The sequence below is a fragment of the Neolamprologus brichardi genome, chromosome 11 (assembly GCF_056152115.1).
Source record: "Neolamprologus brichardi isolate AB-2024 chromosome 11, ASM5615211v1, whole genome shotgun sequence".
Lineage (NCBI taxonomy): Eukaryota > Metazoa > Chordata > Actinopteri > Cichliformes > Cichlidae > Neolamprologus > Neolamprologus brichardi.
The window spans coordinates 5,295,527-5,308,046 of record NC_142114.1 but is presented as its reverse complement, the minus strand read 5'-3'; the positions used below and the strand labels follow the sequence as shown (position 1 = coordinate 5,308,046).

The 12,520-nt window shown below is 37.2% G+C and overlaps 1 pseudogene; it reads right to left on the bottom strand.

Moving 5' to 3' along the window:
- Positions 1-56: 56 nt before the first annotated feature.
- On the bottom strand, positions 57-12,492 carry LOC148100443 (uncharacterized; annotated as a pseudogene).
- Positions 12,493-12,520: the final 28 nt, after the last annotated feature.

Sequence of the window (12,520 nt, the reverse complement as noted above, 5' to 3'; positions counted from 1 at the left end):
CCACATATATGACTGTTATGACAAAGTTTCAATCAAGTATAAGATAAATAGCTCATTTACCTGGGATTCACATTGCCATTGTCATTAAGTGAATTTCCAATGCAGATCTCAGCTCCATTGATCCTCTCAGGGCAACAGTCTTGTCTGTTGGTGATAGTCACATAGTTGATTTTATATGTCTTCAAAAGGTCAAGTCTCCACCATGGATTCAAGTCATAGTTTGTATGGGCACAGGATTCCTGGTTGAAGTTGCTGGCACGATTCCCATCAATGGCATTTTCAGGTTTGGCATTCCCATACGTTGAAGACTGAGCCACTTGTCCAAGTCTGGCAACATTCGTCTCTGAAAAGTTGTAAATATTAACAATAATATGATAAGAAGACTTCCAAAAATCATTTTGTATTCATTAAACGTGGAACACACGAGAAGAATTGGACAAGATTTACCTGAAAGTGTACCATCAACTTCCACCTCACAAAGTGTCAGGTATTCTGTTCTTCCAGGAATAACGATGTTTATGTAACGACCTTCCATTCCATTGCATGCAAAGGTTTGTGATGCCCCAGCAGCGATAGATGAGATTACAGCACATCTGAAAACAAATGACAACAAGTAACATAAAATTAATCTAAAATAAAAGTTTGTATAAATGTCAATTTCAGATAATTAAGGTGCTGCTCTATATTGCCTGATGAACTTAACTCTAAAAAAGGAGGTAGAAGTAGAATTTTTAAAAAAAACATAATTAATGATTGCCACATATATGACTGTTATGACAAAGTTTCAATCAAGTATAAGATAAATAGCTCATTTACCTGGGATTCACATTGCCATTGTCATTAAGTGAATTTCCAATGCAGATCTCAGCTCCATTGATCCTCTCAGGGCAACAGTCTTGTCTGTTGGTGATAGTCACAGAGTTGATTTTATATGTCTTCAAAAGGTCAAGTCTCCACCATGGATTCAAGTAATAGTTTGTACAGGCACAGGATTCCTGGTTGAAGTTGCTGGCACGATTGCCATCAATGGCATTTTCTGGTTTGGCATTCCCATACGTTGAAGACTGAGCCACTTGTCCAAGTCTGGCAACATTAGTCTCTGAAAAGTTGTAAATATTAGCATTAATATGATAAGAAGAACTCCAAAAACCATAATGTATTCATTAAACGTGGAACACACAAGAAGAATTGGACAAGATTTACCTGAAAGTGTACCATCAACTTCCACCTCACAAAGTGTCAGGTATTCTGTTCTTCCAGGAATAACGATGTTTATGTAGCGACCTTCCATTCCATTGCATGCAAAGGTTTGTGATGCCCCAGCAGCGATAGATGAGATTACAGCACATCTGAAAACAAATGACAACAAGTAACATAAGATTAATCTAAAATAAAAGTTTGTATAAATGTCATTTTCAGATAATCAAGGTGCTGCTCTATATTGCCTGATGAACTTAACTCTAAAAAAAGAGGTAGAAGTAGAAATCTTTTACAAACAAAATTAATGATTGCCACATATATGACGGTTATGAAAAAACTTTGAATCAAGTATAAGATAAATAGCTCATTTACCTGGGATTCGCATTGCCATTGTCATTAAGTAAATTTCCAATGCGGATCTCAGCTCCATTGATCCTCTCAGGGCAACAGTCTTGTCTGTTGGTGATAGTCACAGTGTTGATTTTATATGTCTTCAAAAGGTCAAGTCTCCACCATGGATTCAAGTTGTTGTTTGTACAGGCACAGGATCCCTGGTTGAAGTTGCTGGCACGATTCCCATCAATGGCATTTTCGGGTTTGGCATTCCCATACGTTGAAGACTGAGCCACTTGTCCAAGTCTGGCAACATTAGTCTCTGAAAAGTTGCAAATATTAGCAATAATATGATAAGAAAAACTCCAAAACCCATTATGTGTTCATTAAACGTGGAACACACGAGAAGAATTGGACAAGATTTACCTGAAAGTGTACCATCAACTTCCACCTCACAAAGTGTCAGGTATTCTGTTCTCCCAGGAATAACGATGTTTATGTAGCGACCTTCCATTCCATTGCATGCAAAGGTTTGTGATGCCCCAGCAGCGATAGATGAGATTACAGCACATCTGAAAACAAATGACAAGGAAAAAGATTAACAAGTAACATAAGACTAATGTAAAACAAAAATTTGTCTAAATGTCCCTCTCAGAAAGTTAAGATGCTGCTCGAAATTGTATGGTGGACTTAACTCTAAAAAAGGAGGTAGAAGTAGATTTAAAAAAAAAAAAAAAACATAATTAATGATTGCCACATATATGACTGTTATGACAAAGTTTCAATCAAGTATAAGATAAATAGCTCATTTACCTGGGATTCACATTGCCATTGTCATTAAGTGAATTTCCAATGCGGATCTCAGCTCCATTGATCCTCTCAGGGCAACAGTCTTGTCTGTTGGTGATAGTCACAGTGTTGATTTTATATGTCTTCAAAAGGTCAAGTCTCCACCATGGATTCAAGTTGTTTTTTGTACAGGCACAGGATTCCTGGTTGAAGTTGCTGGCACGATTCCCATCAATGGCATTTTCGGGTTTGGCATTCCCATACGTTGAAGACTGACTCACTTGTCCAAGTCTGGCAACATTAGTCTCTGAAAAGTTGCAAATATAGCAATAATATGATAAGAAAAACTCCAAAACCCATTATGTGTTCATTTAACCCAGAACACACGAGAAGAATTGGACAAGATTTACCTGAAAGTGTACCATCAACTTCCACCTCACAAAGTGTCAGGTATTCTGTTCTCCCAGGAATAACGATGTTTATGTAGCGACCTTCCATTCCATTGCATGCAAAGGTTTGTGATGCCCCAGCAGCGATAGATGAGATTATAGCACAACTAAAACCAAATGACAAGGAAAAAGATTTACAAGTAACATAAGACTAATGTGAAACAAAAATTTGTATAAATGTCCGTCTCAGAAATTTAAGATGCTGCTCAAAATTGTATCGTGGACTTAACTCTAAAAAAGGAGGTAGAAGTAGAATTTTTAAAAAAAACATAATTAATGATTGCCACATATATGACTGTTATGACAAAGTTTCAATCAAGTATAAGATAAATAGCTCATTTACCTGGGATTCGCATTGCCATTGTCATTAAGTGAATTTCCAATGCGGATCTCAGCTCCATTGATCCTCTCAGGGCAACAGTCTTGTCTGTTGGTGATAGTCACAGTGTTGATTTTATATGTCTTCAAAAGGTCAAGTCTCCACCATGGATTCAAGTTGTTGTTTGTACAGGCACAGGATTCCTGGTTGAAGTTGCTGGCACGATTCCCATCAATGGCATTTTCGGGTTTGGCATTCCCATACGTTGAAGACTGAGCCACTTGTCCAAGTCTGGCAACATTAGTCTCTGAAAAGTTGTAAATATTAGCAATAATATGATAAGAAGAACTCCAAAAACCATAATGTATTCATTAAACGTGAAACACACGAGAAGAATTGGACAAGATTTACCTGAAAGTGTACCATCAACTTCCACCTCACAAAGTGTCAGGTATTCTGTTCTTCCAGGAATAACGATGTTTATGTAGCGACCTTCCATTCCATTGCATGCAAAGGTTTGTGATGCCCCAGCAGCGATAGATGAGATTACAGCACATCTGAAAACAAATGACAAGAAAAAAGATTAAAAGGTAACATAAGACTAATGTAAGACAAAAATTTGTCTAAATGTCCCTATCAGAAATTTAAGATGCTGCTCGAAAATTTATGGTGGACTTAACTCTAAAAAAGGAGGTAGAAGTAGAATTTTTAAAAAAAACATAATTAATGATTGCCACATATATGACTGTTATGACAAAGTTTCAATCAAGTATAAGATAAATAGCTCATTTACCTGGGATTCACATTGCCATTGTCATTAAGTGAATTTCCAATGCGGATCTCAGCTCCATTGATCCTCTCAGGGCAACAGTCTTGTCTGTTGGTGATAGTCACAGTGTTGATTTTATATGTCTTCAAAAGGTCAAGTCTCCACCATGGATTCAAGTTGTTGTTTGTACGGGCACAGGATTCCTGGTTGAAGTTGCTGGCACGATTCCCATCAATGGCATTTTCGGGTTTGGCATTCCCATACGTTGAAGACTGAGCCACTTGTCCAAGTCTGGCAACATTAGTCTCTGAAAAGTTGTAAATATTAGCAATAATATGATAAGAAGAACTCCAAAAAACATAATGTATTCATTAAACGTGGAACACACAAGAAGAATTGGACAAGATTTACCTGAAAGTGTACCATCAACTTCCACCTCACAAAGTGTCAGGTATTCTGTTCTTCCAGGAATAACGATGTTTATGTAGCGACCTTCCATTCCATTGCATGCAAAGGTTTGTGATGCCCCAGCAGCGATAGATGAGATTACAGCACATCTGAAAACAAATGACAACAAGTAACATGAGATTAATCTAAAATAAAAGTTTGTATAAATGTCATTTTCAGATAATCAAGGTGCTGCTCTTAATTGCCTGATGAACTTAACTCTAAAAAAAGAGGTAGAAGTAGAATTTTAAAAAAAAACATAATTAATGATTGCCACATATATGACAGTTATGAAAAAATTTGAATCAAGTATAAGATAAATAGCTCATTTACCTGGGATTCACATTGCCATTGTCATTAAGTGAATTTCCAATGCGGATCTCAGCTCCATTGATCCTCTCAGGGCAACAGTCTTGTCTGTTGGTGATAGTCACAGTGTTGATTTTATATGTCTTCAAAAGGTCAAGTCTCCACCATGGATTCAAGTTGTTGTTTGTACAGGCACAGGATCCCTGGTTGAAGTTGCTGGCACGATTCCCATCAATGGCATTTTCGGGTTTGGCATTCCCATACGTTGAAGACTGAGCCACTTGTCCAAGTCTGGCAACATTATTCTCTGAAAAGTTGCAAATATTAGCAATAATATGATAAGAAAAACTCCAAAACCCATTATGTGTTCATTTAACCCAGAACACACGAGAAGAATTGGACAAGATTTACCTGAAAGTGTACCATCAACTTCCACCTCACAAAGTGTCAGGTATTCTGTTCTTCCAGGAATAACGATGTTTATGTAGCGACCTTCCATTCCATTGCATGCAAAGGTTTGTGATGCCCCAGCAGCGATAGATGAGATTACAGCACATCTGAAAACAAATGACAAGAAAAAAGATTAACAAGTAACATAAGACTAATGTGAAAGAAAAATTTGTCTAAATGTCCCTCTCAGAAAGTTAAGATGCTGCTCGAAAATTTATGGTGGACTTAACTCTAAAAAAGGAGGTAGAAGTAGAATTTTAAAAAAAAACATAATCAATGATTGCCACATATATGACTGTTATGACAAAGTTTCAATCAAGTATAAGATAAATAGCTCATTTACCTGGGATTCACATTGCCATTGTCATTAAGTGAATTTCCAATGCGGATCTCAGCTCCATTGATCCTCTCAGGGCAACAGTCTTGTCTGTTGGTGATAGTCACAGTGTTGATTTTATATGTCTTCAAAAGGTCAAGTCTCCACCATGGATTCAAGTTGTTGTTTGTACAGGCACAGGATCCCTGGTTGAAGTTGCTGGCACGATTCCCATCAATGGCATTTTCGGGTTTGGCATTCCCATACGTTGAAGACTGACTCACTTGTCCTAGTCTGGCAACATTAGTCTCTGAAAAGTTGCAAATATTAGCAATAATATGATAAGAAAAACTCCAAAACCCATTATGTGTTCATTTAACCCAGAACACACGAGAAGAATTGGACAAGATTTACCTGAAAGTGTACCATCAACTTCCACCTCACAAAGTGTCAGGTATTCTGTTCTTCCAGGAATAACGATGTTTATGTAGCGACCTTCCATTCCATTGCATGCAAAGGTTTGTGATGCCCCAGCAGCGATAGATGAGATTACAGCACATCTGAAAACAAATGACAAGGAAAAAGATTTAAAAGTAACATAAGACTAATGTGAAACAAAAATTTGTATAAATGTCCCTCTCAGAAATTTAAGATGCTGCTCGAAATTGTATCGTGGACTTAACTCTAAAAAAGGAGGTAGAAGTAGAATTTTAAAAAAAAAACATAATTAATGATTGCCACATATATGACTGTTATGACAAAGTTTCAATCAAGTATAAGATAAATAGCTCATTTACCTGGGATTCGCATTGCCATTGTCATTAAGTGAATTTCCAATGCGGATCTCAGCTCCATTGATCCTCTCAGGGCAACAGTCTTGTCTGTTGGTGATAGTCACAGAGTTGATTTTATATGTCTTCAAAAGGTCAAGTCTCCACCATGGATTCAAGTTGTTGTTTGTATGGGCACAGGATTCCTGGTTGAAGTTGCTGGCACGATTCCCATCAATGGCATTTTCGGGTTTGGCATTCCCATACGTTGAAGACTGAGCCACTTGTCCAAGTCTGGCAACATTCGTCTCTGAAAAGTTGTAAATATTAACAATAATATGATAAGAAGAACTCCAAAATCCATGTTGTATTCATTAAACGTGGAACACACAAGAAGAATTGGTCAAGATTTACCTGAAAGTGTACCATCAACTTCCACCTCACAAAGTGTCAGGTATTCTGTTCTCCCAGGAATAACGATGTTTATGTAGCGACCTTCCATTCCATTGCATGCAAAGGTTTGTGATGCCCCAGCAGCGATAGATGAGATTACAGCACATCTGAAAACAAATGACAACAAGTAACATAAGATTCATCTAAAATAAAAGTTTGTATAAATGTCATTTTCAGATAATCAAGGTGCTGCTCTTAATTGCCTGATGAACTTAACTCTAAAAAAAGAGGTAGAAGTAGAAATCTTTTACAAACAAAATTAATGATTGCCAAATATATGATGGTTATGAAAAAATTTGAATCAAGTATAAGATAAATAGCTCATTTACCTGGGATTCACATTGCCATTGTCATTAAGTGAATTTCCAATGCGGATCTCAGCTCCATTGATCCTCTCAGGGCAACAGTCTTGTCTGTTGGTGATAGTCACAGTGTTGATTTTATATGTCTTCAAAAGGTCAAGTCTCCACCATGGATTCAAGTTGTTGTTTGTACAGGCACAGGATCCCTGGTTGAAGTTGCTGGCACGATTCCCATCAATGGCATTTTCGGGTTTGGCATTCCCATACGTTGAAGACTGACTCACTTGTCCTAGTCTGGCAACATTAGTCTCTGAAAAGTTGCAAATATTAGCAATAATATGATAAGAAAAACTCCAAAACCCATTATGTGTTCATTTAACCCAGAACACACGAGAAGAATTGGACAAGATTTACCTGAAAGTGTACCATCAACTTCCACCTCACAAAGTGTCAGGTATTCTGTTCTTCCAGGAATAACGATGTTTATGTAGCGACCTTCCATTCCATTGCATGCAAAGGTTTGTGATGCCCCAGCAGCGATAGATGAGATTATAGCACAACTAAAACCAAATGACAAGGAAAAAGATTTAAAAGTAACATAAGACTAATGTGAAACAAAAATTTGTATAAATGTCCCTCTCAGAAATTTAAGATGCTGCTCGAAATTGTATGGTGGACTTAACTCTAAAAAAGGAGGTAGAAGTAGAATTTTAAAAAAAAAACATAATTAATGATTGCCACATATATGACTGTTATGACAAAGTTTCAATCAAGTATAAGATAAATAGCTCATTTACCTGGGATTCGCATTGCCATTGTCATTAAGTGAATTTCCAATGCGGATCTCAGCTCCATTGATCCTCTCAGGGCAACAGTCTTGTCTGTTGGTGATAGTCACAGTGTTGATTTTATATGTCTTCAAAAGGTCAAGTCTCCACCATGGATTCAAGTTGTTGTTTGTACAGGCACAGGATTCCTGGTTGAAGTTGCTGGCACGATTCCCATCAATGGCATTTTCGGGTTTGGCATTCCCATACGTTGAAGACTGACTCACTTGTCCTAGTCTGGCAACATTAGTCTCTGAAAAGTTGCAAATATTAGCAATAATATGATAAGAAAAACTCCAAAACCCATTATGTGTTCATTTAACCCAGAACACACGAGAAGAATTGGACAAGATTTACCTGAAAGTGTACCATCAACTTCCACCTCACAAAGTGTCAGGTATTCTGTTCTTCCAGGAATAACGATGTTTATGTAGCGACCTTCCATTCCATTGCATGCAAAGGTTTGTGATGCCCCAGCAGCGATAGATGAGATTATAGCACAACTAAAACCAAATGACAAGGAAAAAGATTTAAAAGTAACATAAGACTAATGTGAAACAAAAATTTGTGTAAATGTCCCTCTCAGAAATTTAAGATGCTGCTCGAAATTGTATCGTGGACTTAACTCTAAAAAAGGAGGTAGAAGTAGAATTTTAAAAAAAAAACATAATTAATGATTGCCACATATATGACTGTTATGACAAAGTTTCAATCAAGTATAAGATAAATAGCTCATTTACCTGGGATTCGCATTGCCATTGTCATTAAGTGAATTTCCAATGCGGATCTCAGCTCCATTGATCCTCTCAGGGCAACAGTCTTGTCTGTTGGTGATAGTCACAGTGTTGATTTTATATGTCTTCAAAAGGTCAAGTCTCCACCATGGATTCAAGTTGTTGTTTGTATGGGCACAGGATTCCTGGTTGAAGTTGCTGGCACGATTCCCATCAATGGCATTTTCGGGTTTGGCATTCCCATACGTTGAAGACTGAGCCACTTGTCCAAGTCTGGCAACATTCGTCTCTGAAAAGTTGTAAATATTAACAATAATATGATAAGAAGAACTCCAAAATCCATGTTGTATTCATTAAACGTGGAACACACAAGAAGAATTGGTCAAGATTTACCTGAAAGTGTACCATCAACTTCCACCTCACAAAGTGTCAGGTATTCTGTTCTCCCAGGAATAACGATGTTTATGTAGCGACCTTCCATTCCATTGCATGCAAAGGTTTGTGATGCCCCAGCAGCGATAGATGAGATTACAGCACATCTGAAAACAAATGACAACAAGTAACATAAGATTCATCTAAAATAAAAGTTTGTATAAATGTCATTTTCAGATAATCAAGGTGCTGCTCTTAATTGCCTGATGAACTTAACTCTAAAAAAAGAGGTAGAAGTAGAAATCTTTTACAAACAAAATTAATGATTGCCAAATATATGATGGTTATGAAAAAATTTGAATCAAGTATAAGATAAATAGCTCATTTACCTGGGATTCACATTGCCATTGTCATTAAGTGAATTTCCAATGCGGATCTCAGCTCCATTGATCCTCTCAGGGCAACAGTCTTGTCTGTTGGTGATAGTCACAGTGTTGATTTTATATGTCTTCAAAAGGTCAAGTCTCCACCATGGATTCAAGTTGTTGTTTGTACAGGCACAGGATCCCTGGTTGAAGTTGCTGGCACGATTCCCATCAATGGCATTTTCGGGTTTGGCATTCCCATACGTTGAAGACTGACTCACTTGTCCTAGTCTGGCAACATTAGTCTCTGAAAAGTTGCAAATATTAGCAATAATATGATAAGAAAAACTCCAAAACCCATTATGTGTTCATTTAACCCAGAACACACGAGAAGAATTGGACAAGATTTACCTGAAAGTGTACCATCAACTTCCACCTCACAAAGTGTCAGGTATTCTGTTCTTCCAGGAATAACGATGTTTATGTAGCGACCTTCCATTCCATTGCATGCAAAGGTTTGTGATGCCCCAGCAGCGATAGATGAGATTATAGCACAACTAAAACCAAATGACAAGGAAAAAGATTTAAAAGTAACATAAGACTAATGTGAAACAAAAATTTGTATAAATGTCCCTCTCAGAAATTTAAGATGCTGCTCGAAATTGTATGGTAGACTTAACTCTAAAAAAGGAGGTAGAAGTAGAATTTTAAAAAAAAAACATAATTAATGATTGCCACATATATGACTGTTATGACAAAGTTTCAATCAAGTATAAGATAAATAGCTCATTTACCTGGGATTCGCATTGCCATTGTCATTAAGTGAATTTCCAATGCGGATCTCAGCTCCATTGATCCTCTCAGGGCAACAGTCTTGTCTGTTGGTGATAGTCACAGTGTTGATTTTATATGTCTTCAAAAGGTCAAGTCTCCACCATGGATTCAAGTTGTTGTTTGTATGGGCACAGGATTCCTGGTTGAAGTTGCTGGCACGATTCCCATCAATGGCATTTTCGGGTTTGGCATTCCCATACGTTGAAGACTGAGCCACTTGTCCAAGTCTGGCAACATTAGTCTCTGAAAAGTTGTAAATATTAGCAATAATATGATAAGAAGAACTCCAAAAACCATAATGTATTCATTAAACGTGGAACACACAAGAAGAATTGGACAAGATTTACCTGAAAGTGTACCATCAACTTCCACCTCACAAAGTGTCAGGTATTCTGTTCTTCCAGGAATAACGATGTTTATGTAGCGACCTTCCATTCCATTGCATGCAAAGGTTTGTGATGCCCCAGCAGCGATAGATGAGATTACAGCACATCTGAAAACAAATGACAACAAGTAACATGAGATTAATCTAAAATAAAAGTTTGTATAAATGTCATTTTCAGATAATCAAGGTGCTGCTCTTAATTGCCTGATGAATTTAACTCTAAAAAAAGAGGTAGAAGTAGAATTTTTTAAAAAAACATAATTAATGATTGCCACATATATGACAGTTATGAAAAAATTTGAATCAAGTATAAGATAAATAGCTCATTTACCTGGGATTCACATTGCCATTGTCATTAAGTGAATTTCCAATGCGGATCTCAGCTCCATTGATCCTCTCAGGGCAACAGTCTTGTCTGTTGGTGATAGTCACAGTGTTGATTTTATATGTCTTCAAAAGGTCAAGTCTCCACCATGGATTCAAGTTGTTGTTTGTACAGGCACAGGATCCCTGGTTGAAGTTGCTGGCACGATTCCCATCAATGGCATTTTCGGGTTTGGCATTCCCATACGTTGAAGACTGACTCACTTGTCCTAGTCTGGCAACATTAGTCTCTGAAAAGTTGCAAATATTAGCAATAATATGATAAGAAAAACTCCAAAACCCATTATGTGTTCATTTAACCCAGAACACACGAGAAGAATTGGACAAGATTTACCTGAAAGTGTACCATCAACTTCCACCTCACAAAGTGTCAGGTATTCTGTTCTTCCAGGAATAACGATGTTTATGTAGCGACCTTCCATTCCATTGCATGCAAAGGTTTGTGATGCCCCAGCAGCGATAGATGAGATTATAGCACAACTAAAACCAAATGACAAGGAAAAAGATTTAAAAGTAACATAAGACTAATGTGAAACAAAAATTTGTATAAATGTCCCTCTCAGAAATTTAAGATGCTGCTCGAAATTGTATCGTGGACTTAACTCTAAAAAAGGAGGTAGAAGTAGAATTTAAAAAAAAAAACATAATTAATGATTGCCACATATATGACTGTTATGACAAAGTTTCAATCAAGTATAAGATAAATAGCTCATTTACCTGGGATTCGCATTGCCATTGTCATTAAGTGAATTTCCAATGCGGATCTCAGCTCCATTGATCCTCTCAGGGCAACAGTCTTGTCTGTTGGTGATAGTCACAGTGTTGATTTTATATGTCTTCAAAAGGTCAAGTCTCCACCATGGATTCAAGTTGTTGTTTGTATGGGCACAGGATTCCTGGTTGAAGTTGCTGGCACGATTCCCATCAATGGCATTTTCGGGTTTGGCATTCCCATACGTTGAAGACTGAGCCACTTGTCCAAGTCTGGCAACATTAGTCTCTGAAAAGTTGTAAATATTAGCAATAATATGATAAGAAGAACTCCAAAAACCATAATGTATTCATTAAACGTGGAACACACAAGAAGAATTGGACAAGATTTACCTGAAAGTGTACCATCAACTTCCACCTCACAAAGTGTCAGGTATTCTGTTCTTCCAGGAATAACGATGTTTATGTAGCGACCTTCCATTCCATTGCATGCAAAGGTTTGTGATGCCCCAGCAGCGATAGATGAGATTACAGCACATCTGAAAACAAATGACAACAAGTAACATGAGATTAATCTAAAATAAAAGTTTGTATAAATGTCATTTTCAGATAATCAAGGTGCTGCTCTTAATTGCCTGATGAACTTAACTCTAAAAAAAGAGGTAGAAGTAGAATTTTTAAAAAAAACATAATTAATGATTGCCACATATATGACAGTTATGAAAAAATTTTAATCAAGTATAAGATAAATAGCTCATTTACCTGGGATTCGCATTGCCATTGTCATTAAGTGAATTTCCAATGCGGATCTCAGCTCCATTGATCCTCTCAGGGCAACAGTCTTGTCTGTTGGTGATAGTCACAGTGTTGATTTTATATGTCTTCAAAAGGTCAAGTCTCCACCATGGATTCAAGTTGTTGTTTGTACAGGCACAGGATCCCTGGTTGAAGTTGCTGGCACGATTCCCATCAATGGCATTTTCGGGTTTGGCATTCCCATAC